The sequence below is a fragment of the Ranitomeya imitator genome, chromosome 6, assembly GCF_032444005.1.
Source record: "Ranitomeya imitator isolate aRanImi1 chromosome 6, aRanImi1.pri, whole genome shotgun sequence".
Lineage (NCBI taxonomy): Eukaryota > Metazoa > Chordata > Amphibia > Anura > Dendrobatidae > Ranitomeya > Ranitomeya imitator.
This window is the reverse complement of record NC_091287.1, coordinates 385,580,007-385,605,956: the sequence shown is the minus strand read 5'-3', so window position 1 is coordinate 385,605,956 and position 25,950 is coordinate 385,580,007.

Below are 25,950 nucleotides of genomic sequence, written 5' to 3'. Positions count from 1 at the left end.
CAAGAGCAAGGTGAACAGTGAAGAACACACAGCGTTTTGCTAAATTAGCCTTTGGAAAGGAAAATAAAGCAATTAGCTAGCTCAACTGGCCCTCAGTTAGAACACAGCGTCCTGTCCCTAACTGAAATCACAGCAGAGTGAGCGCAAAATGGCGGCAGCGTTTTTTATAGTGCAGAGTGACATCATTTCAGCAGCCAATCACAGCCTTGCCAGTACTTACATGCCCACCATGCTAAACAGGATGTGCCCACACTTCCAATCATTCCTCATTGGCTGCTGCGTTCTGTTTGAATTCTGGGAACTTCCGATTCCGGTATCCGATACGTGGGAAGTATCGGAATTCCGATACCGCAAATATCGGCCGATACCTGATACTTGCGGTATCGGAATGCTCAACACTAATGGTGACATAAGAAAGGAATTCTGTTTGAATGCTCGAAAACCAGATTTGTAACCAGATCTTCTAGGGAAACTTGAACATAGACAAACTGAGTGAGTTGCAAAGATGTTAAAATGATTCAAAAGAAAATGGATGTGTACATTATGTAAAGAAAAGATGTCATAGGAGCAATAGAAAGAAAAGAGGTGGAGTGCCAATAGCTAAGATGGGCATTGTTATTGTCACAAAGCTAGTTGTAAGAAAAAAGAATAGATAAGATGAAGGCGTCGAAGCAAGTTATAGAATGCTAAGCCAATATTTGTGTAGAATTGGACCATTAGTAGACAATTGAGATTCTCATATCAACGAGCACAAGAGCCCCGGAGCTTTCTGCTGTGACACTAAATTCTACATTCATTTTTGAACTTTAATGAAAAATGTTTACGTGTGAAATGTTTCCTGTAAACTATCTACATGAAGTAATTTATTGAAGCACTTAGCTAAAAAGTAAACTATAATCCCAGATGTGAAGCTGAAGGCACGCACTGAGGGATTCATTAGTTTAAAATTTTAAGGATATTCCAAATCAACTGCGAGAAAGGAAAAGAAAAAGCATTAATGTATCCATGTGGACGATAAACAGTTGCCTTTAACCTCCTTTCTTATTTCTCCTTAGTTTTCCCTGCTTGAAAAGGAAGTTTACATTCATATGTTTTTCCTTTAATTCGCTGGACCACAGCAACCACATCTGCAAGGTCATCTCTGAGTGCCATTCAAGGGCGCTACTAATTCGTGGATGTGCGCAATGTGCTAGAGCAAGAAAAAAGAAGAAAGGTATGACGTGTTCAAGGTTATGTTGACATTTCAGCATCACTGAGAATGTACTTCTTCATAGTGATAGGCATGTCCCTTTTAAAAACTTCGTTTTCGCACTTCAGTAACTTAGAATTCTGTAAGTACAGGTTGAAGCACAGATATAATAATAATAATAATAATAATAATTTTTATTTATATAGCGCCAACATATTCCGCAGCGCTTTACAAATTATAGAGGGGACTTGTACAGACAATAGACATTACAGCATAACAGAAATACAGTTCAAAACAGATACCAGGAGGAATGAGGGCCCTGCTCGCAAGCTTACAGACTATGAGGAAAAGGGGAGACACGAGAGGTGGATGGTAACAATTGCTTTAGTTATTCGGACCGGCCATAGTGTAAGGCTCAGGTGTTCATGTAAAGCTGCATGAACCAGTTAACTGCCTAAGTATGTAGCAGTACAGACACAGAGGGCTATTAACTGCATAAAGTGAATTAGAACATGATGCGAGGAACCTGTTTTTTTTTTTTTAATATATATATATACATATATATACACATATATACATATATATATATATATATATATATATATATATATATATATATATACATATACACATATACATATATATATATACACATACATATATATATATATACACACACATACACATATACATATATATATATATATATATACATACATACACACACACATATACATACATATACATACACATATATACAAAAATAGGCCACACAGGGGTCGTTAGGTTAATACATTGAGGCGGTAGGCCAGTCTGAACAAGTGAGTTTTTAGGGTACGCTTAAAACTGTGGGGATTGGGGATTAATCGTATTAACCTAGGTAGTGCATTCCAAAGAATCGGCGCAGCATGTGTAAAGTCTTGGAGACGGGAGTGGGAGGTTCTGATTATTGAGGATGCTAACCTGAGGTCACTAGCGGAGCGGAGGGCACGGGTAGGGTGGTAGACTGAGACCAGAGAGGAGATGTAGGGTGGTGCAGAGCCATGGAGTGCTTTGTGGATGAGGGTAGTAGTTTTGTACTGGATTCTGGAGTGGATGGGTAGCTAGTGTAATGACTGGCACAGGGTAGAGGCATCGGTGTAACGGTTGGTGAGGAATATGATCCTCGCTGCAGCATTCAGGACAGATTGGATACAGATAATGTATTGTATTATCACAATGAGTTAAGAGAAATTAATCGGAGCTCTCCTAATTCACAAACTCATCTCTCCTATTTCTGAAAATGAGTAAGCATATAATAAAGCCATATTAAATTCATTTTGCATTTTAGGATCATTTTGTAGTTCAGATTGCTTTGTGAATCAGTAAAATGAAGAGTACTATTTAGAAGAAGGTGTTACTTTCCGTTTGAAGCAACCACTACAGACTAATTGTGCTCATATTTGTAAAGTGTACAGTAGATGAAAGGGATGCATTTCTTCTGCAGGGCAGCAATTACATAAGATGACAGATATGAATGAGTCACATTTCCTCAACAGACCTATTATTATTTGTCACTTGTATTTCAAAGTGCAGGGGCGAAGCCAGGGGAAGCATGCGCCCTACGTCCTGTAGATGCAGCAGATTTATTCTTTTCACTGAATGAAGATCTTTGGGGGTACTGAGAATGCGAACTGACGCAGAAAAAACGTATAGGCCAGGCAATGTTTTTTTGAGAAATAAAGTATGCAAATTAGGGCTCCCCAAAGAAAAAGAAAACTGGCTTTGTCCAATTGGAATTTACTAGATTCTGTGTTGACAATATATTTAATTTAATCTGATTGTTATCAAAGTCACAGCTATAGCAAATACTACCTAAAGCAAAAACACCCAAATAGTTCTATTATGAATGTAGGCATCAGTACAGCAATAGCAAGTAATTTGTGGGGGAACCTGGTGGCAAAAAATCAATTCACCTGCATTGCCCAAATGGAAGAGATGCATTACATGATGGCCTCTAAAATGAATAAACTGTTCAAGTAATGTATGGACAGTCCGAGTTCTTCTACACTAATCCTGGGTGGGCAGTTTGCCAGCCCCATTCTAACCTAATTAATTTGCATACCTTTCAAGCATTTCCTTTTGGGGTCCGTTATATGATTTGTTATAAGCTCATCAAGATTTCCAGACAACTGTTTACACTGCACTGTGTACAGTTTGCCATTACTTTTTATTCCAATAATATATTTAATTTAATATATATATATATTAATAAGGTAAAAATGAATCATTCCTACCAGTAGGGTTCATCTTCATCCTCTGTTTATACTGATAGAATGTAGTATTACAAGGTCCAGCTGGTTTGGTTAATCTGTTGGATTTTATCTATATTTTTCAAAATTAAAGAAATGGCTTCCAGTGTAACAACACTGAAAGAATCTTACATCTTAAAAAAAAATAATAAAAAACTTGTCTTAAAGAAAAGATTTCTCTCTAACGCAAATGCCTTCCTTATAATATTTTTTATAGACTTTCTACAAGGCCAGATCATAAAGTCAAGCATGTACAGAAGTCATAGTAAATAATACACAAGTTTTAAACGGTATAAAAATAAAGGAAGCCTCGATTTCATGTTTGCACTTGAAACCTTTCAATATCATGTGAAAAAAGGATGCAGAGACAAAGTGCACTAAAAAGAATAATAGGAGAGGTTGGGAAAAAAAGGATTGATCAAAGGGCAACCTAGAGACAAGCTGGTGGCAAGGTTCCCAGCATCAATGAGAAGGCTTCATCGTATAGACAGTAAAAGGTTGTCCAGGAATAGATAAAGCAGCTCCACATCTGTACATGTCTGGTATTGCAACCCAGCTGAATTGAAGTGACTGAACTCCCCCTAGAGTGCTATGTGAAGGAGCACTTGGCAATAGGAAAAGGGTGACCTTCAACTCCCATAGGTAGATATTGTCTATATTTAGGTTGATGTTATTAGGTTGGGTGGTTCCCCATGGCAGTCTATTTGGGTGCCTGGTCTTTTACTTGTGGGAGGGTGGGGTTTATGAAGTTTTTGGCAATAAATAGCCATGTTTTTTCCAATTCTGGACAACCCCTTTGAATATTAAAGGGACCTGTCACAAAGTTTGGCTGATATAAGATACGGCCAAAGCCTTTCATGGCTTATCTCCAGCATTCTATTAGTCAGATGGGTGTTGCAGGTCCGGGTCCTGCACCTCCCATCTTCATGCGATGCCACCCTTCTGCTTGCTTCATGGCTCCCCGACATCATGCTTCTGCACAGGCGTACTTCTCTTCTCTGAGGGCAGAGCAAAGTACTGCAGTGTGCAGGCGCTAGGCCTCTCTGACCTTTCCCGGCGCCTGCACACTGCAGTGCTTTCCTGACGAGGGATTATCTGAAACGAGCGTCGGGGTGCACTAAACTTGGAAAGTCGGACATTAAAGGTATATACCATCTCTGAATTTTATGCACAACCTTGGTGTACGCACTGAATATAGATATAGGAAATATATGTATATATATTATGCTACCCTCACTTTGGTTCTTTGCACTTTCTTGACTATATTGTCATCATCTTTTGATTCTTTTTAACATATATATATATATTTTATTGCACATGCACTGTCTTTTTACATTACACTTAGCAAATGTTGATTAGTGTTTACTACACATACACTGTTGTATCTATATTCAGTATATATTTTTTGTGGGACTGATTATATGCGCACGCCATTGTCCTATTTTTTCAGATGGTTGTAGAACATCTTTTATGATGTATATTTTATTCACCTTTTCTGTCCCCTTTTTTGTTATTATTTCCATTTATATTTTATAACACATATGTATTTTTAAATTTTTGTGGTATTTGCTACTTCCAAGTACGTGCACATTGTTTGTGCCATTGTTTGCCAATAATATGTAATAAAGGCATATTTTATTGTACTAATTTCGTATATATTGTCTTATTATATATTTATATTGTTTTTTTGAACTCCTATATTGTGTTTTTTTGGTTTTTTTTAAGCATTATAGAGTACTGTATACCAGCCCTGAAAGGCGGTGAGTGGTGACTTACATTGGCCAAACCTGGTGACAGGTTCGCTTTAATGGAGAGAATTTGGGGTAGCAGTTTAGTAGCACTGGGCTTTGTAGATATTTGGTATATGTATATTCTTTAAGAAGTGTTTATTTTTCATGTCCCATGATGCAGTGACTTCTCAAAAGCACAATGCAGCAGCACAGTCTCTTCTTGTCCATACGTTCCACAGCTTACAAAACCTTTTCTGTAAAGCCTTTATGAGATGCTTTTGTGTTTCCTGTCAAGTTAAACATAAGGCAACATCCTTTCAGAAAATCCAAACAGGAAGCATAGTGAGAGATGAGGCACACAAGACTTCAAATACAAGGATGGCAAACAAAAAATGATAAAAGTTTTAACTGCTTACATATGAACCATTAAAGGAACGCTAAATAAAGAAAACACAAATCCTCCCTTAGTACCCCGTCTTCCTTGATTATATTCTGTCTCCTCTGAAAATTGCAGTTCTGAACTCATCATTGTTGTTTCACCAGTTTTCTCAATAAATTTGCTCCTTTTTAGTGGCTTTAGTATTTCTTTCTATATGTTTTGCACTCATTTTTAAGCTGTCCTTTTTTTATGTTTTTGTGTTATTCTTTTTTTGACAATTTTGCTTATCCAAATGTTTTACAGACTCATGAAAAGGCAATTTTTACAAAATGTTGATTTTTTTTGGCACATCTCACTCCTGGAGTAAGGTTTTAGATGGAGTTTTCATGTTGGCGCATAGACGAAAAAATGATTAAAAGCAAAAATACACAACATTTTTTATTTTGTTGCAAATTCATAAACCACCTGCACCACTTAGAAGAATTTGATTAAAAAAATCTCCAAATTCAACAAGACATTAACACAGAAGGGAATTCAAGAAATTGCAAATGATTAATCAAGCCATGTATACCTAAGAACATCAATCATTTTCTGCACCACACACTGTCCCATAAATAAATGTGTGAAATAAAAGCCTATGGCACTAAGCCCAACCCTTCATCTTAGCCCTCCCATTATAGCAGTCTATGATAGAAAAACGAAGGGGATCAGGTGGAAAGCAGATCTGATGGTCTCTACAAGATGTCTGCTAGACAGTTTATTTCCTGAATGTGCAGAAAAACTTGCAGCTAGACAGAAACAATACTTTAGTTTTCTAGCATTTTACAAAATGTTGAAAGATAGAATGTATCTAAAATGTTATCCCTGTGATAAGTAGATTCCCTATTAGGCTGTGTGTATACGTTCAGGATTGTTCGTGTTTTTTCGGCGGTTTTCCGCTATAAAAGCACTATAAAATAGCTAAAAAAACACTTACATTAAGCATCCTATTATTAGAATGCATTCCGCATTTTTTGTGCAAATGCTGCATTTTTTTCCTGAGCGGAAACGCATTCCGGAAACATACGCAACATGTTCATTAATTTTGCGGAATCGCGGCGATTCCGCACACATAAGAATGCATTGATCCACTTACTTTCCGCATGGGGCTATGCCCACCATGCGGGAAGTAAGCAGACCATGTGCGGTTGGTACCCAGGGTGGAGGAGAGGAGAATCTCCTCCACGGACTGGGCACCATATACCTGTTAAAAAAAAAATTAAAATAAAAAATAGGGATATACTTACCTTCCGATGGCCCCCGGAGTCCTCCCACCTCTCAGCGGTGCACGCGGCGGCTTCCGTTCCCATGGATGCATTGCGCAAAGGACCTGGGACGACATCGCGGTCACTGTTTTTTATGAGAAAAAGTGGGCAAACCCTTGTAGAGACATCTGCATCTATTTTCAACTGTTACCTAAAGTATTAATTAATCAGCTTGATGGTCTCATATAATCAAATACTTTAGCCATTGACATCGGACGAGGGACCCTTGATTAATTATTCAAGGGTCATGTCCAGCAGCCATATGGGGCTGTTAGCAGAATTTCAAAGTTCACTTACCCAATGCACATAGCTTAAAACCTAATGTCCATTGTTATGAGTCTGCTAAGTTAAGCGTAGAGTTCGCTCACACTGGCTAGTCAGTGTATAACTCGGACGATGTTTCATCGGATAGCACTTACGCCAATGTTATACTATGGGGCAGTGCCAACTAGAGTTTTTTTCTCACGCCAAGTTGGAATGATAAAAATATATTAAATGCTGAGATTGGCAGTTTATGTCAGATGGTGTGCACCCATACGAGTCTATGAGTGCATGCAAAACATTGAACTGTGCAGTCCCGAATACGCCGACTCACAGAATAGAGAAAATGGAGAAATAAAGTTTTCTGTCCCCTCCGCACTTGGGACAGGATTCGCACAAGAGGATTGGATCACAGTAAATTGACACTCGGCTCATGATTGTGAATGAGCCCTTAGTATTATTCACTTCTGTGACCACAAGGGAAAAAAGGGAAAAAAGGACATTCCTTCCTCTCACATCATGTAAACTCTTTGGAATAGCGTCAATCTTAACCTTGTGACTCCATTGTCACTATATTCCCTCGGCTGCTCTGCTTCCAGAATTCCTATAGGATGTCACAACACATTTAGACTAATTACATGCAGCATTGTGAAATGTAGCACTGTAATAGAATTATTTCACATTTATTCATTGGTGGATATTCTATCTACAGAAAATCTACTGTATTATGGCTTGCGTTTAAAGGCAGCTATAGTTGTTTATTGGTATCTTCCAGATAAATGCATTCTACAAATCTATACACCATTCTGTCTCACAAATGCAAGCATCATATCACATAAAAACATAAAGTAGCATCTTTGTCTCCTGCGGATTGTATTCTCCCCAGTCTGGTGTACAATAATCAGGGAGAATGATTCATTTATCTCACAGGCTCCAATGTTTTTACTGAAAACAGATTCTATTTGCAGCAACAACATTTCTGGTTTCCTTTATAACCTTCAGGGACTTGACATATAAAGCTGTGTTCTTTTATCCAATAAAACAATGTGTTGAAACCAATTAGTTCAATGTGTATTAATGAAACTGATGCCTTTGAAACAAGCCTGCAGTGTTCATGTAGATTGCCAATGAGTTAGTGTTGAGGTCATCTTGCCAGCAGAATATGAAATGAATGTTTGACTAGAAGAACCTGTAATTTCTTAAAAACCGGTTGGAGCTAATTATAGACGAGACAGATGCTGTGAAGAGTCTTCCGCCAAGGCAGGATATATTTCAAACTTTTGCTTGCAAAAAAATATGGTAGAACAAGGTTGAAATCTATCTTTAGTGTCAGTTTTGGAAGGAGCTGATCATAGTCAATCACAACTTTCAAGATTCTGTTTATTTAATCTAGGACTTTTTATATAAGCTTGTTGTATATTTATATAAATCCTTGTTGCAGTCAAGGATATTTATGCAAGAACAGACATACTGTATGCCATGGCCACAGCTTCAGACAATGAGGCAAGTCAGGTAGGTATGGCCAATTTAATCACTGAAATTAGACATATGTGAATAAAAAAAGATACCCATCCATGCCTGATTCATTTTGACAACTGTTTGTCTTTTCCTTCTTGTGGTAAATAATCTGGGGCTCTTGGGTGTGACAAAGCCACCGACTGTGCCTAATACCCTCTCTGACTTTACACTGTAGGCAGGATATGACAATATGCCCATTGGAAACAGGGCAACTTCTTTCCACTGGTCCAATCTGCTGGCCCAGAAGTCCAGGGAATCAGAGTTCTGGATATCTGCCTGAGAAAGGAGTTTGTCTAGGTATGATTATTAAACTTGACTGTTCAGTCATTGCATCTCTGTTTGCTGAAGTGCACCAGGTTATCTTAATGGCAGATAAAACAACTTGTCTAGTATATCAAATATACTGTAACTGTTGCAGCTTTGTCTACATGTTGTAGCCCTATCAATGGCACAGGCGGGGAGTATTGGGTCTGGTGGGATTGCCAAGAGGTCTTCTGACCAGTTGTCAGGCGTTTGCTTGGTGAAGGCTTCACAGATTGGTAACACAGTTTAACCTGGTAATAATTAAATTTGGACTCCATTTCAGAATTTGTAAAAATTCCCACATTTTTCTTTTATAGCAAAGGTTTAAAAGCATGATCATCTCTTTTCTTGATGGTAAAATATGCCTGTCACCCCACAAGCATTCCAGCATTCAGTTTTCCCTCCTGGCCAGCACAACTGATGGCCCCAACAAACCAACCGTCTCCCAACCTCAATGGTTGGTTGTCATGGCCAGATCCATCATCGTAGTTTTCACTCTGACAGTCTTGTCCCCTGCCTATGCCAATTATATGTCCCCCTCCACATCCACCTGCTGCTCATCCTCCTCACTTTCTTCAAAATCCTGCATCATATATCATGGACCTTGAGGGTCCCCAACAGACACAGTATGGCGATGAATATGTGCAAGATGCTGTTCTTCCTCAATCCTATCTCACATTCTGTTGAGTGTTTTTTCCATAATAAATATGAGGTGAATGACATCACTGATTCCATACTTGTCCTTCTGACAAATTTTGTCACGTCTTTGAAGAGCTTCAGTAGGCAGCATGAATCCCTCATCAGTTGTCAATGGCTGTTTTCAATGTAACCCACCCTCCATTTTGACTACATCATGATACAGTCTTTCACAGCTTTACTCTGCTCATTCAGATGCACTAACATACACAGCGTCAAATTCCAGGCGGCTCTCTAGAACACTGTTTCTCTATTGCAAAGCCAGGAAAGCCATGCTATGAAATAACTGTTGAAATGAATTGACAGTTTCCCTTCCATAACCACCAACTTTCTCAAGTGGATAGATTTCTGAAAGAAAGGATGTATGCCATGCATGAAACGTGAGTTATTTTGCCTGACCTTAAAGCAGCCAGGATGTTTCTGGCATTGACAGTCACAAAATGTCCCAGTTTCAGTTGACAGGTGACCAGCCAGCGTAAAATCTGCCATTTGATGCACAGCAGCAACTCATCCACTGTAAAACTTTTGTTCATTTGTTCCCAATGCTCTCAAGCTGCAAAACCTAGCATGAGCAAAAAGAAAGAGGTCAGTGTGGAATCAAGGGTATGACCAATGGATATTAAGGATAGAGTCGTACTTGTTGAGTAGGATCCTGAGGAGGTTCAGTGTGTAAAATTGAATCACAAATTGTTTCAATTTGCAGAGACCACAGAATTTCAGGAAACTTGATTGTCATCAATGCGCAGATTAATCCGCCCATCTCTTCATCTCAACTTTCAGCATTGTTTTAAATCTGAAAGTAGTGTTATGGATGAATTGGGATTTGACATTTTCTGTAGAGATCCAATAAGGAATTCATGTCAAATGTTAATGCACTCAAATGAAGAAGACCACAATTAGCTTGATTTGCATATGGCTTTTATGATAAATTTCTCATGAATTGCCTATTGGATCTCTACAGACAAATGACTAGCCATACCAGTACTTATGGATGTAAAATTGTGATATCATTGGTGAACCTACCTGAATATATATTTACAATCTGGTAACTCGAGTAAAACAGCAGCTTCTATTCTAGCCCATCATCAGAGAAAAGTTGTTTAAAGACAGCAAACAATACTTAAAGTTAAAAAACTGCAAAACCAGTAAGCTCTGTTGTGTTGACTTCCCCTTTAAAGTTTATTATGGTTTTTAAATCATTCACAGTTTCATACATATGAACAGCTCACTAGGTCCTCCAGGTAAGATCAGTATAGGTGAGGTGCTCCAGTGTAATGACCAACATACAATCATTTATATGCAGTCATCTCTACTCGTGTGTACTGTTGGGTAGCAAACAAAATGAATTTCACCAGCACCATCCACTTGCAGTAATCACATTCAAGGAAACACCCGGTAATAGCCATAATTAGGAATCTTTACTTATGACTGGGTTAGAAACTCTCAGTGGTGCTCAAAAATACAAAGCAGAAGCAAAGAATAATCCAATTTCAGAAAATATTAAGCATGGCACTCTCCCAATTTCCATTCAGCTTCCATTATTCATGGTTGGCAGGCACATGACAATATAGTATCCAAAAGGAGATCTACGGCCGTTTCTTGAGAGAATATATTTTCATAAGACCTTTGAGATACTCTACTTCCATGAGCCTGCTGTCCATGAGTAAAGGAAGCTGAATGGACATATTTAGTGCTGTGTATCATATTTTCTACAATTTGATTATTCTGGTATATTTTCGTAGGCCTCACTCTCTAAAATGGGTGGGAACTTTGTTGTTCCTTACTTGGTCTCTCACAAGAATGGAGAGAAACACGACCCTTTACCAGTCACTGTGTCCAATCTCAAAGAGATTCCCTTTGCCTACTTGTTTTCCCTAGGCCTCTACATTTTTCACTTTGTAGTTGGGTTCATAGCATTTTCCCAAATAAAAAATATTTGTGGTCATGGATTGCATGCACTCCAATTGCCCTATAAAGAGTGTTAAACTCTGAATTTTCCTACCGTAGGTCTATATCCTACCCATTCAGTCTCTTTCATGTAATCAAAGCCTTACTGTGATGTGATAGCTGCAAAGGCATTTTGGGGAAGCCAGCGTAGTAGCACCTGAGGTCATGTCTGTCTTTTGTGACTAATGCAATCTTCTGCAATGTGTATAGAAATGGCTAGTATTTTTTTGACAATTCAGACAAATTGCATATCTCCTCCAGGTCCATCGCAGCACCTCAAATATAGCCTATCAGGTAGAGCTGTGTCGATTCTCCATATGGTTCACTATATACAAGAGGGCACCATCACACCAGTGCACATACAGAGCAGCAACCCCAACTCATACCAGCTCACCGACACAAAAAGAGGACTTAAAAATCCTCCAAAAATTCAAAAAAGTCACAGAAAAAAAGCAGAGATGTTTTACCTGCTGAAGCCTCCAAACAAATGCACCAGCAGGGCGCAGCGGACCCGATAAATGATGGCAAACACACAGGTGCAAAAAATACCGATGAAACAACCACTTTCAATCCAGTGTTGGCTGTTTGGCATTAGTGCACAAAAAGATAAAAGATACTAGTCTGTATATGGCATAATTCACACAAACAATGCAGAGCATCTGGTTTATAGCCTATTAGTAACGCACATACAGGCAGGCTGCCCAGTGCTACAAAATGCATGCTGTGTGAACAGGAGCCAATAGTTTACAGAGCCATCTCAGTCCGACTGTGCCCTGCGAGATAAAGTGCAAAAAGAAAACCACATATCAATGTATGTAAGGTATTAGTTTATATTGGGGCCTCAATACGTAAGCTGGCAACCCACGTCAAGGGTCCTTACAATTTGCCAGTCCTAACCCTAAACATTGAATAAAAGCTCACCGACACACCGGTGAGCTTTTATTCAATGATTAGCGTTACGACTGGCAAATTGTAAGGCAAATTCGAATTTTGACTTATCAGCTCATTTATAGAAAAATGAAATAAGAATATGAATGACTTTGTTAATTGTGAAGGCTAAATGACTGAGTCAGAGCAACTCCAAAATGACAGCTTTATTCAGTTGTTCCTGGTATGTAGTGAGTAGTAACTAGCAAAAATGATCCAAAGGAGGACAACTAGTGAACCAGTGACAAGGTCATGTAAGCCCTAGGCAAGACGGTAAATACAAGGCTAGTCTGTCAGGTTTGATCACACAAAAGACCAACTGTAGCACAAATTATTGAAATAGATCATTCTGGCTATGATAACGTAAAATTGTAAAAACCCACTACACTACAACATTGGTTTGAAATGGCAGAGCTTTCAACATCCAATACAGATAAGGTATAATGTAAATATAGTCCTTGGTTTCCAAATAATAATTGTCTAGTAGAAAATGTAGTGAAACAACAGGTATCGCTGCAAACATCACAATTCAGATGAAGTGGACGAAACTAGATGAAAAGGTACCTAAACCGAAAAAAACTGAATATAGTGTAGCTCTACTAGACTGGATTCGTAGTGAAAAGGTATTTATTATACTGACAAAAGTGAAAAAACAGTATTTAAAAGCAAATTCATGGAGCAGTCCATCTCATGACAGACGCCAAAGATGTTTGGGCTCTGAGTCCTCAAAGACAAGTCCTCAACTAGGGGATTGAATACAACTTAAGCAATTGGTCAAATATAACTTTAGTGGCAGAACTTGGCTATAAAAACACAGAAAGTGTGTAATAAACATTTAACAACACACATTAAAAGTGAAGGCACAACAGACGTTTCATTCCAGGATAAGTTGACTTTGGTGACACATAGATTCCATTAGTTTGACAAAAGCTTAACATGATTTCTCTGAGGTCTCGAAAGCCCAACCTTCCTCATTTCTTCCTTGGTATCCATAATTCTCCTCTCGTATCCTCACTCTGCTCCTTAAATGCAGCTTTATCTTCACTAACACCAACATGGTACAGGTCACTGCTTTCCTAAACTAGCACATTCATCTTCTAAGAATTCAGTGACATAAAACCCATGCCTGACAGCACAGTGTAATGCTATCAGAAGGTGCATTAATGGAGTAACATCTGTTCTCTTCTACTACTTCATTACTTTAACAATGAGGTTGATAGCGCTGTAGACTGGAGGCAAAGCGCAGCAAAAGTAGTAATGCATCTAATATTCAACAATGCCTTCCATCATTCTCATTACAGCCAAAACAAAACTTCTCGTTCTCTATTCATATTTGTGGTTCCTCATGTCATGTATGTAAAAGCAATTTTTTTAAACTATTTAATTGGTAAGCAAAATTTTCCTAAAGGTTCTCTTGAGGTGCATCGAATTATTAAGCTGTATTGTGTTTTGATCAGTCATTTATATTGCAGTTTTTTTTATATTTGAATCAAAACCATAAAAGCAAATCATAGTAAGGAAAAAATAGAGATTATGTGTAATGGAAGAAAATGTGTCATAATAATAAAAGGTTTCATATTCTATTGCAGAGCGTCTGAACAACATGTAATTTTAATATCTGCAAAAATGTTGGAAACATTGCCTTTGATGAACATGGCAATTTTTTGATATCTAGGAAATAAGAGTCAACTCTACAATATTCTTCTAATGAGCCCAGTTCATTGATATCTGTAAAAAAAAATCAAACCAAATCACATTTGTTTTCATTTTGCATTGCCAAATCTATGCTGATGTGAACGGAGCTTTACTTTCAAATTTAGATTAAAACAAATGTGTAATATTGAAGAAAAGAAATCATGTGAAGAATTAAACAAAGTTACTTGCGAATGTTTTCCATTATTTTATTTCATATTAATTGTTTGTGTTTGCCACAAATTGACATTTTTGTACAAAAAGTTAAAGAGCAGAAAAATGATTCCAGTTGTCTTATGTTTCAATATGAAACAGCACAAATAAAAAGTAACTAGCATAAATAAATAAAAATCTATCAAAACTAACAGGAATCCAAACCTAACAAAGGCATGATTTAGGCTATGTGCACACGTAGAATGGTCCTCTGTGGATTTTTCCGCAGCGGATTTGATAAATCCGCAGGGCAAAAACACCACGTTTTTCCTGCAGATTTATTGCGGATTTACCGTGGTTTTAGTGCGGATTCCCCTGCGGTTTTACGCCTGCGGTTTTCTATTATGGAGCAGGTGTAAAACCGCTGCGGAACCCGCACAAAGAATTGACATGCTGTGGAATGTAAACCACTGCGGTTCCGCGCATTTTTTCCGCAGCATGGGCACAGCGTTTTCGGTTTCCCCTAGGATTACATTGTACTGTAAACTCAAGGGAGACTGCTACGGACCGCAATGTGTGCACATACCCGGACTGCTGCGGACCACAAATTTCCGCAAGGCGTGCACATACCCTTAACCCTTATCCGGCTGAATAGGTACAATTGTAACTATTCCGTTTTAAAATTGCAATAACTTTTTTTTGAAAAGACGTAGAGGGCTGAAATTTCGTGACATCTCTACATTTTTGGTCCAGAATATATTGGCCAAATTTCAATAAAATATCTCCACCCGCTTCCGAGATAAGGGGTCGAGATCTTTTTGCATCCATAACAAGCTGCATAGGTACAAATGTACCTCATATATTTTGAATGAAGATAATGCAAGGGAAAAAGCATAAATTTTTTTTTAATGATAATGCTATTTAACTATTATAAACAAGTAAAAAACTGTTCATTTACATTATAAAAGAAAATGTAAGAAACTTTTTTTTATTGATTTTCTTTGCAAGTAATGCATGTTGGCTTTGCTACAGAGTGTTCATCGCAAATGGGTTTCACACAAACCACACAAGACTTTCTAGTCTTGCGTTGTTTTCGCCTCAGGTCTCTGCAGACATAGCAACTACCAACAACAGGGGAGGGTCCACGACTACCATGAGGTATTTTGGGGCCAGCTGCTGGCTGCGATGCTACCACAATGCATCGTCCAAGCACCATTTCTACTGCACCTCGAAGAAAATGGTTTCTCATTATCATTTTGTTTGTACTACGATCTTCAATTGCAATCATACACAGCTGATTTGCGAGATCTTTCAGGAACTTTCTTCGTTGATCCTTTGCCCTGAAGCTTGGATTGTGTTCTCTGTAGATGATGTAGGATGCTAACCCACTGACATCAATCATATTGTAGAAAAATGCCAAAGTCCAACGTGATGTTCGTCGTTTCACAGTGTACTCTCCCAACATTTTATCCATAACATCAACGCCACCTTTTGTTATGTTGTAGTATTTTATTATCTCTGGCTTGGCTGCTAGTGTCTCTTCAACTTCTCCCGTCATGTGCATAGATGATAGAAGCACGACTGATTTGTTCTTCTTTGGTACATATGAACAGACTGTTGCATCATGATTGTAGGCAAAATTTGTCGAGTATACAGGCCTTTCTTTGGCAGGCTGCATGTTGTTAGGTAGGAACCTTTTGTTTTTTCTCACTGTACCAACTAGTGTCATGTTCCAGGAGTTCAATACCTTAGCTAGTTCCATGGTTGTAAAGAAGTTATCGGTGGTGACATTTCTTCCAGAGCCTTTATACGAGCTCACTAGGTCCAATACTGTTCGTTCTCCAATGTTTACTTGTCGAGGACCATCAGTTGGTTTCCCAGTGTAGAGCTGACCTTGTAAAGGGTAGGCATTTGATGAGTCACAAGCCCAGAAAATCTTTATGCCATATTTAGCTGGTTTTGAAGGTATATACTGGGTAAATTTAGTATGACCTCTAAATGGAAATAATTGCTCGTCGACGGTGATACAATGATATGGCTTGTAGGCTCTCTCCAGATTACTGTTCAGCATTGTCCAGATGTCCTGTATTGGTGCAGCTTTATCTGTTTGCACACGTTCTGCACGTGTATTTTCGTTGTCAAACCTGATAAATCTGAGTATCATCTTGAAGCGGTCACGAGACATGGCTGCACGTATAAGAGGCAGAGCAGCAACATTCCACATTTCCTCCAGATTCTCTTTGTTGGCTCTGTGCACACCAGCAGCAATCAGTATGCCCAAAAATGCATGAAGTTCAGTTTCAGTAAATTGCTTGAATGTTTTTTGTGGTGGCCGTTTGGAAGAATCAGGAAAACGTTGTACCAGTTCGTTGTTGTAAGCATCACAAACTCTCTTGGCCTTTCGATTCGTTTCCCGTAATATGATGTCACACATCTCGGGAGTCATGATGGACTTGAATAGCTCTTTTGCTGTATATAGGTTGCTGATTGCTGCAGGGCCACCTCTTTGTCGTAGGACATTACGAGATTTTGTTTGTGCATTTGGCAGTGGATTACTGCACCATTGAGTTTCATCCTTAGCAGTCCAAATGTCGCCTGCACTTTGAGGCACAGAATCATCCTCAACACTTTCGTCTGATTCGTATTCATTTTCATGCTCTATGACCATTTCTTGTTCAATGTCTGAATCTTCTTCAGTAACATCCACTTGTGGTACATAGTTTTCATCATCAGATGGAACATATGGTTCATCCTCATGCTCAGAATCAGATTCTTCTAGCATTCGCATTATTTCGTCAGACGTAAATCTGTAAATATGAAAAAATGTAAAATAAATAATTTTCCGAAATACTACATTATTGGCTTTTCACAAAATTATACTAACCTGCAAACACGTTTTCTTGGATTATGGCGGAAACTAGATCCAGCATTACTATCACTCATGATGACTTGCTAGATGAATTTTGGCTTCGTATTTTGTGCTAAATATAAATAAAACATCGTAAAACAATATGTAGATACTAATTATTATCCATTTTTCGTATAAAAATTATACCTATAGTGATAAGTTTCATACAAAATATATGTAAGCCAAGTCCAGGCTGAAAGACAATTTGACTGTTCTGTCCCCACATAATGAGAATAAAGGTATAACTGGCTGTTAGATGCTGTGAGACTTTCCTACCTTCGTTTCCAAGAAATTGAAGACTTCACAAGCCTAGAAATGTGTGCTCACAGCAATGAGATGAACAGCAAAATGGCTAATGAGAGGAGGGAGGCAGGAAGACAAGTAGAAGCCACTCCCAGTTTGAATTAACTTAATTGACAGCAACATAAGTGACCAGTAACAACACTGAACAATAGATATCAGCATAACATTTGTAGCTGAATGAACTTTAGTTTCTGAAACCAAGTAAAGTCTTCCCACAGTGGAGGTATATGTGAAGGTACAATTGTACCTATGCAGCCTGTTAAGGCTGTAAAATTATGCAGCCTGACAAGGGTTAATGCAATGAAATCTATGGAAACGCTTCCAAACAATACAACTTCTGTTTTCTTCCTCACAAGTTGCCAACATTGTGTAATTTTTTTGCTGAGTATGATAATCAAATTTATTGACAATTCTAATAGTAATAATAATGATTATTTCTATGTAAATTTTTTGCCAATTATTATTTTAGAGTGAAATGATTAGTCAGTGAGACATATTTTTAGAGTCACGTGGCTGGTCTTCAACAGCTGTGGCCCTATCAATGTCAGAACAATCTAACTGCAATGTTGTGATATTTGTGGCAATCTCTGCCTTGAAAATAGTGAGATGTATGGAGAATACAAACATTCACTAACAGTGATATGCAAGTGTCCTTGATAATGGAAAGGCAGCTGTGCATTCTTCTGCATGTCCATTGAAATTCTAAATCTAATAATATTACACCGAAATGTTTAATTCAAATCAACAAATAAAAGAATAGATAGATAGGCAAACATATACAGTACAGACCAAAAGTTTGGACACACCTTCTCATTCAAAGATTTTTCTGTATTTTCATGACTATGAAAATTATACATTCACACGGAAGGCATCAAAACAAGTGTGAAACAACTGAAATTATGTCTTATATCCTAGGTTCTTCAAAGTAGCCACCTTTTGCTTTGATGACTGCTTTGCACACTCTTGGCATTCTCTTGATGAGCTTCAAGAGGTAGTCCCCGGGAATGGTCTTCCAACAATCTTGAAGGAGTTCCCAGAGATGCTTAGCACTTGTTGGCCCTTTTGCCTTCACTCTGCGGTCCAGCTCACCCCAAACCATCTCGATTAGGTTCAGGTCTGGTGACTGTGGAGGCCAGGTCATCTGGCGTAGCACCACATCACTCTCCTTCTTGGTCAGATAGCCCTAACACAGCCTGGAGGTGTGTTTGAGGTCATTGTCCTGTTGAATAATAAATGATGGTCCAACTAAATGCAATTTGGATGGAATAGAATGCCTCTGCAAGATGCTGTGGTAGCCATGCTGGTTCAGTATGCTTTCAATTTTGAATAAAAACTCAACAGTGTCACCATAAAAGCACCCCCACACCATCACACCTCCTCCTCCATGCTTCACGGTGGTAACCAGGCATGTAGAGTCCATCTGTTCACCTTTTCTGCGTCGCACAAAGACACGGTCGTTGGAGCCAAAGATCTCAAATTTGGACTCATCTGACCAAAGCACAGATTTCCACTGGTCTAATGTCCATTCTTTGTGTTCTTTAGCACAAACAAGCCTCTTCTGCTTGTTGCCTGTCCTTAGCAGTGGTTTCCTAGCAGCTATTTTACCATGAAGGTCTGCTGCACAAAGTCTCCTCTTAACAGTTGTTGTAGAGATGTGTGTGCTGCTAGAACTCTGTGTGGCATTGACCTGGTCTCTAATCTGAGCTGCTGTTAACCTGTAATTTCTGACTTGGATAAACTTATCCTCAGAAGCAGCGGATAAGCTGCTGCTTATGCTTTTTTCTTGCCATAATACAAATTCTAACAGTCTATTCAGTAGGACTATCAGCTGTGTATCCACCAAACTTCTGCACAACACAACTGATGGTTCCAACCCCATTTTTAAGGCAAGAAATCCCACTTATTAAACCTGACAGGGCACACCTGTGAAGTGAAAACCATTCCTGGTGATTACCTCTTGAAGCTCATCAAGAGAATGCCAAGAGTGTGCAAAGCAGTAATCAAAACGCAAGGTGGATACTTTGAAGAACCTAGAATATAAGACATATTTTCAGTTTTGTTAATTATATAATTCAACATGTGTTAATTCATATTTTGGATGCCTTCTGTGTGAATGTACAATTTTTATAGTCATGAAAATACAGAAATATCTTTGAATGAGAAGGTGTGTCCAAACTTTTTGTCTGTACTGTATAAAGAAAAACAGAATATTTGTTGAACCTTAGTATATCCCCTCCCACTTTTACTCTGATGACAGATTGATTTCTGTGCATCATTGCTGAAGATTGTTATCTGAAGTGCGGTTTATAGTCTATATTCGGTTTCTAAGGCTGGTAACTGTGATTATCTTATCCTCTGCAGCAGAAGTAATTATTAGGCTTCCTTTCCTGGGTCGGTCACCATGAGGGCTAGTTTCATAATTGTGATCGATGGTTTTCATGACTGCACTTGAGGAAAGTTCTAATAATTTTCCAGATTCACCGATCTTCAAGTCTTAAAGTAATATTGGACTGTCATTTCTCTTTACTTCATTGAATGTTTCTTGCCATATTATGGCTTAGAATAGTTGTGTAACATAGCTCAGCATACCCGTTTATTGTACAGTAAGGCTACGTTCACATTAGCGTTGTGCGGCGCAGCGTCAGCGACGCAGCGCACAACGCATGCAAAACGCATGCAAAACGCATGCAAAACGCAGGGTTTTGTGACGCATCCGTACATGTTTTGTATGATTTTTGGTGCAGAAAAAACTGCATCATGCAGCTTCCTCTGCGCCCTGACAGTTGCGCCAAAATGATGCATGCGTCACAAAACACAAGACAACGCAAGTCCATGTGCCCCCCCATGTTAAATATAGGGGCTCATCACGCATGCGTCGCCGCGTCTGCGCCCGACACTGCGCCGCACAATGCTAATGTGAACGTAGCCTTAGTCTTTCTAGGTGACTGCCTGATGAACCTGCTTGCGAGAATTCTAAGGGTGTTTAAAGGGCGTTACTTTGAGAAATTAAGGTTTTACACATATTCCGGCTTGTTTCAGATGCATTTCTTTACTCTTTGTTTCTACATGTGTTCCTTCCCGTGTTTGCTTCCTTCAGTCTGAATCTACTTACAGGGTTCACACTCAAATAAGAACAAGGAAAACTACTGCATGAGCAGGTGTATCCAAACTTTTGGTGACTTTTGGCATTTTTAACCAGTTTGACTGAGCTCCACCAACATGGGCAGACTTTGGGCAAAGTCAAGGCAGGATGGGGGAATGACAATGCCTGCTCATCAGATTCATCAAAAATGCTGGCGCTTTTTATGAGAGAAATGGTACTCCAGTCTTGGAGTTGCATGTGCCTCTTAATGAATTCTGCTCCTTCTATTAAAGAAAGACTGGAGTAGCACGATTGTGCGCTATGCTAGTATTGATGAATCAGCCCTTTAGTGTGCACATTCTCTTTCATGGCTTTATCAATAAAATATCAGCTGCTGCTGCTCACATTCGGACAGTTGGGCACATGCACCTTTGTTGTATGAAATTAAAAATTAAAGATAATAAAAACAAATAGCAAAATAAAGGTGCTGCTTTGTAAATATAGTCAAACTAATATAAAAACAAAAGTAACAAATACCCTACCGTAAGTAAATAACAATAGTGCCTGCAAATAACAGTATTTAATTATTGTTTTGATCAAAAAATCTTAAAACCCTTCCCACCATATCAAGGTAACCCTACTCGGGATGGTCCTAACCTCTGATATTAAAACCTTACTGTCACCTTGACGCGGTGCGATGGCTTTTACATTTTTTTATTTTTTTATCAAATCAATGTTAGCTAAGTACCCTATGTTATTTTCACGCACTCTTGATATTCATCTACTTACTGCAGGATATTTGCTCATTTTGTTTTTCTCTAAGGTTTTTTCTGTGTGTTGAACCACTGCCTTACTTCGCCAGCGCTAATGTTTTAAATTTTGGAATTTCATAACACTATGTAACAGCAACCTATAATTGCAGGAGCTGAAAGGGAACAACTCCTTTAATATATTTTTGAAAAAGGGTAATGTGATAAATACAGACACATACATTTAAGCCCAAGTATATGTATAAGAAAAAATATTTTTCTTTCAGAATCTCAAAGTCTCTGTAATTCTTTGTTATGTTAGTTTCTGGGACAACAGTGTAAAATCAATGTGGTTTGTGTTACAGCTCATACAGAGATGTCACTCAGCTCTTTCAGAATTTGGAATGCTGATCTGTCTAGGTATGTGGTATTACAGAAGCAGGTGATGTGTCACTTCATAACTAAAAAGACATGCCATTCTGGCACCAAACTGAGTGATATTTCTAGTCAGAGCCGTTACGTTAGCCATTTTGACAGAATAGAATTGTTAACAAGAACAACTGAATGATCTTTATTAACATGTTAACAGCAGCAGTATAGCTGCCAAGGAAGCAAAAAGTGCAGTCTCCCTGGGCCCCACTCTTACAAGGGCCCCACTCTTACAAGGGCCCACCCAGAGGTATGCTACCATAAATGTTATCCTTACAGTTAAAGTGAAAGTGAACCTGTCAGCAGGATGGTGCTGCTGAGTAAACTACAGACACTGTCAAGTTGGCCCCACTATACTAATTAAAATGATACCTTGGTTGATGAAATCTGTCTTATGTTTGCTCTTTAATCTTTATTTGCAGTTTTCAGTTAATGAGATTCTTGTGCTTCGGAGTGGGCCTGTGGAGCTTTGCTTAGTTATTTTTCCTTATGACTTATGATAGGTCACTGATCCCTCAGTGAACTGCCCCCCTATTTTACATACTAAATATAATAAGGTTTAAAAAAAACCACATTCATCATGCAGGCGCTGGCCTGTAGCATGATGCGGTGGATAATATGCAAATTTGTTTATTTTGGTTAAGATTCTTTTTTTCAAACAATATGGCGCTGACACTTGCACAGTAGCATTTATCGCGTTCCGATAGATGCTACTGCACAGGCGCCACCACCAGCGACATTTTGGCAGAGAAAAAATAGGCTTCACCAAGATTGCGCCGGCGGTGACTGTCTATCAGAATGATGCTACTAGGCAGGTGCCGCCAGCACCATTTTGATGGCGCCTATTTTTTTCTCTAGCAAAATGGTGCCGGTGGCGCCTGCGCAAGAGCATCTATCGCGTTCTGAAAGATGCTACTGTGCAGGTGCCGCCAACGCCATCTTGATGAAGCCTAACTTTTTTTTTCCTCAGCCAAAATGGCGCCAGTGGCAGCACCTGCACAGTGGCATCTATCGGAACGCAATAGATGCTACAGCACAGGACTGGCCACTAGCGCCATTTTGTTTAAAAAAAATTCTTAAACAAATCTATATATCTAAATAAACGAAAATATGCATATTATAAACCGTATCATGCTACATCGCAGGCGCCACTGCCTGCCTGATGAATACAATTTTTTTTTTCAAACCGTATATTCAGTATGTAAAATAGGGGGCAGATTACTGAGGGATCAGTGACCTTTCATAAACCATAAGGATGAATGTCTAAAAGAGCACCACATAAAGACCCCCCAACACTCCTGCCCCTAAGACTGAGAATCTCACTAACTGAAAACTGCAAATAAAGATTAAACAGCAACCACATGACGGATTTCATCAACCTAGGTATCATTTTAATCAGGTCAACCATGCCAACATGACAGTGCCTGTGGTTTACTCAGGATAATCCTCCTGACAGGTTCACTTTAAGTCCTACAGTGTCTCTGCGCTACCGCTCTCTCTTTTGAAGACCACAGTTCGCTTTGAACCTGTACTATACAGAATGGCCGAGGTGCCAAATCACTTGCATAGCAAGATCATGGTGCAGAGATGGTGTGAGATCATGGCGAAGAGCCGGGACTCTGATGTCCCGTGCGTGCGATGGCCCTATGACAGCTCCATGATCAGCCCAAGCCTCGCTGGTGGAGTTCTCAGGAATCTGGAATAGGTGAGTATATATTTTTTTAAATTTTAATTAAAGCTTCTGGAGGCATCATAAACAATTGGGGACCCTGAAACAGTGGTTGGCCCTCATATAGGGAGTACTGTTGGGCTGTTGGGCCCTTTTAAAGTGTAGGGCCTATTATTTAGTTATGTGGCTAACATGGGGTCCATTATACAGTATAGGAAATAAATTAGAATCCATTATACAGCGTGGAAGCTAATGCAGGGGCCAGAATGTAGTTTGGAGGTTAAAGAGAACATCATCAGGGTTATACCTATTAAACTAAAGGCATTGCTTTAATGGCGCTGGTATACTGATTTAATACATATTTAAAGTTAAAAAATCCATAGCCTGGTTTTTATAAAATCATCATTAGAAGTGATCTCCGTACATCGTGGAGGGTCTGTGCGGTGCTTGAACAGATAGATCTTTCGATGGGCTTCAATAAAATCGTGCCGTAATGGCGCATGCACAAATTGATCTTCTGGCAGTTTTTGGGAAGTGGTGCCAGTGGTGCCGCATCTGCTGATTGAGATCTCGGCTCATCATTGAGCGCCATTTTATTTAAGTCCATTGAGTGATCAATCTGTTCAAGCGCCGCTCGAGCCTAGGACAGCACCAATGCAGAATTTAAATAAGGAAGAAGCTAGACAGCAGAGGGTCCATGGTAGAGCCGAAGACCCTACCCTCAGTCCCGCACTAATGCCCAGAGACCAAAACTTCTAATGATGATTTTATGAAAATCAAACTACAAATTTCTTCACTGAAAGCATGTATTAAATCAGTATACCAGCGCCATTAGTTTAATTTGTACAACCCTAATGACAGGTTATCTTTAATTAAGTGATCATTATACAGTTGGGGCTAATGCGGGGATAATTATACAGTTTGGGGGCCAATGTGAGAGCCATTATACAGTTTGGGACTTACTCTGGTGGCCATTATACAGTGTGGGAGCCAATTTACATTGTACAGCCATTGTACAGTTTGAGGGCTAGTGTGGGGACTACTGTGGGGGCCATTATACAGTGTGGGGGCCATTATATAGTGTGAGTTCTAAAGTGAGGGCCATCATACAGTGTGAGGGCTTATGTGGGGGTCATTATACTGTGTTTTGTGGGAGCAGTAGGGGCATCATACTATGTATAAAGGAGTTGTGGGGGTATCATACGGTGTATAGTGGAGCTGTGGGCCCACCATACTGTGTATAGCTGTAGGAGCATCATACTCTGTGTAAAGGACCTCTGAACTCACCATACTGTGCATAGAGGTGCTGTACATTAGGGGCCTCAGTGGACATTATTAAATGTTAACTGGGCATTTAAGAAGCATTGTTATAGGGACGCTCAGAATATTGTGCCCTTCAAAGGGGCAAAATATGGACACTTTTCTAGGCCATTTGCAAAAGGCAATAATATTTTCTAAGGGGTAATTTTACCATCTAGAGGGCACAAGGGAGGCATTATTATTATTGAAGGGGAACAGTGGTGGGCATTATTATATGGGGCACTAAGTGGAGTGCTGTTATTATGCAAACAGCAGGTGCAGTAAAATGGACACATATGGCAGCAGTGACTCAGTATCGGGGTATCAGCAAAACGAGGTGTTTTTGTGCAGGTTGGAAATAAATGGGGATGTGCTGGAAATGTGAGAAGTCAAATGTGTTTTGGTTGTATTTTCTACAGATGAGTCCTGACTGGAAGAAGTTATCATGCTGCAGGACAGGTATCTACCACTATATGTCATCATATGGGGTAATATCAGTGTTTCACCCTTTAGGGGCCCACTCAGATGTTTCGCTTCCCCCTCACCCGAGCTAAAGCCCAAGTTGCAACTCTGGGTATATGTCATTTATCTATTTATATAATTGCCTTGTAATGTTTTCATTTCCTGTTCTGTCCAGATGTCACCATATCCCAGAATTCCAAGCAGAGGAAGTTCACTGACCGCCATATTGGGACACCCAAGTGATGGGTGTCTCTATTTGGAAACTGCTGCTGGTACCAACCTATTGCGCGGTACCACCAGCGGAACACCGTCGCATCACACACACACTCTTTACGCTGTATTCACCACACACACTCACACACACACACACACACACTCACACACTCTCACACACTCTCACACACTCTCACACACTCACACACACTCACACTAACACTCACACTAACACTCACACACTCACTCACACACTCACTCACACACTCACATTTACACCCTCACACACTCTCACATTCACACACACTCACACTCAAACACTCACATTCACATCCACACACTCACACTAACCATCACACTCTCACACTCACACACACTCACACTCAGGCCGGGGTCACACTCACCATTGGGAAATACGGTCTGTTTTTTACAGGCGTAATACGCAG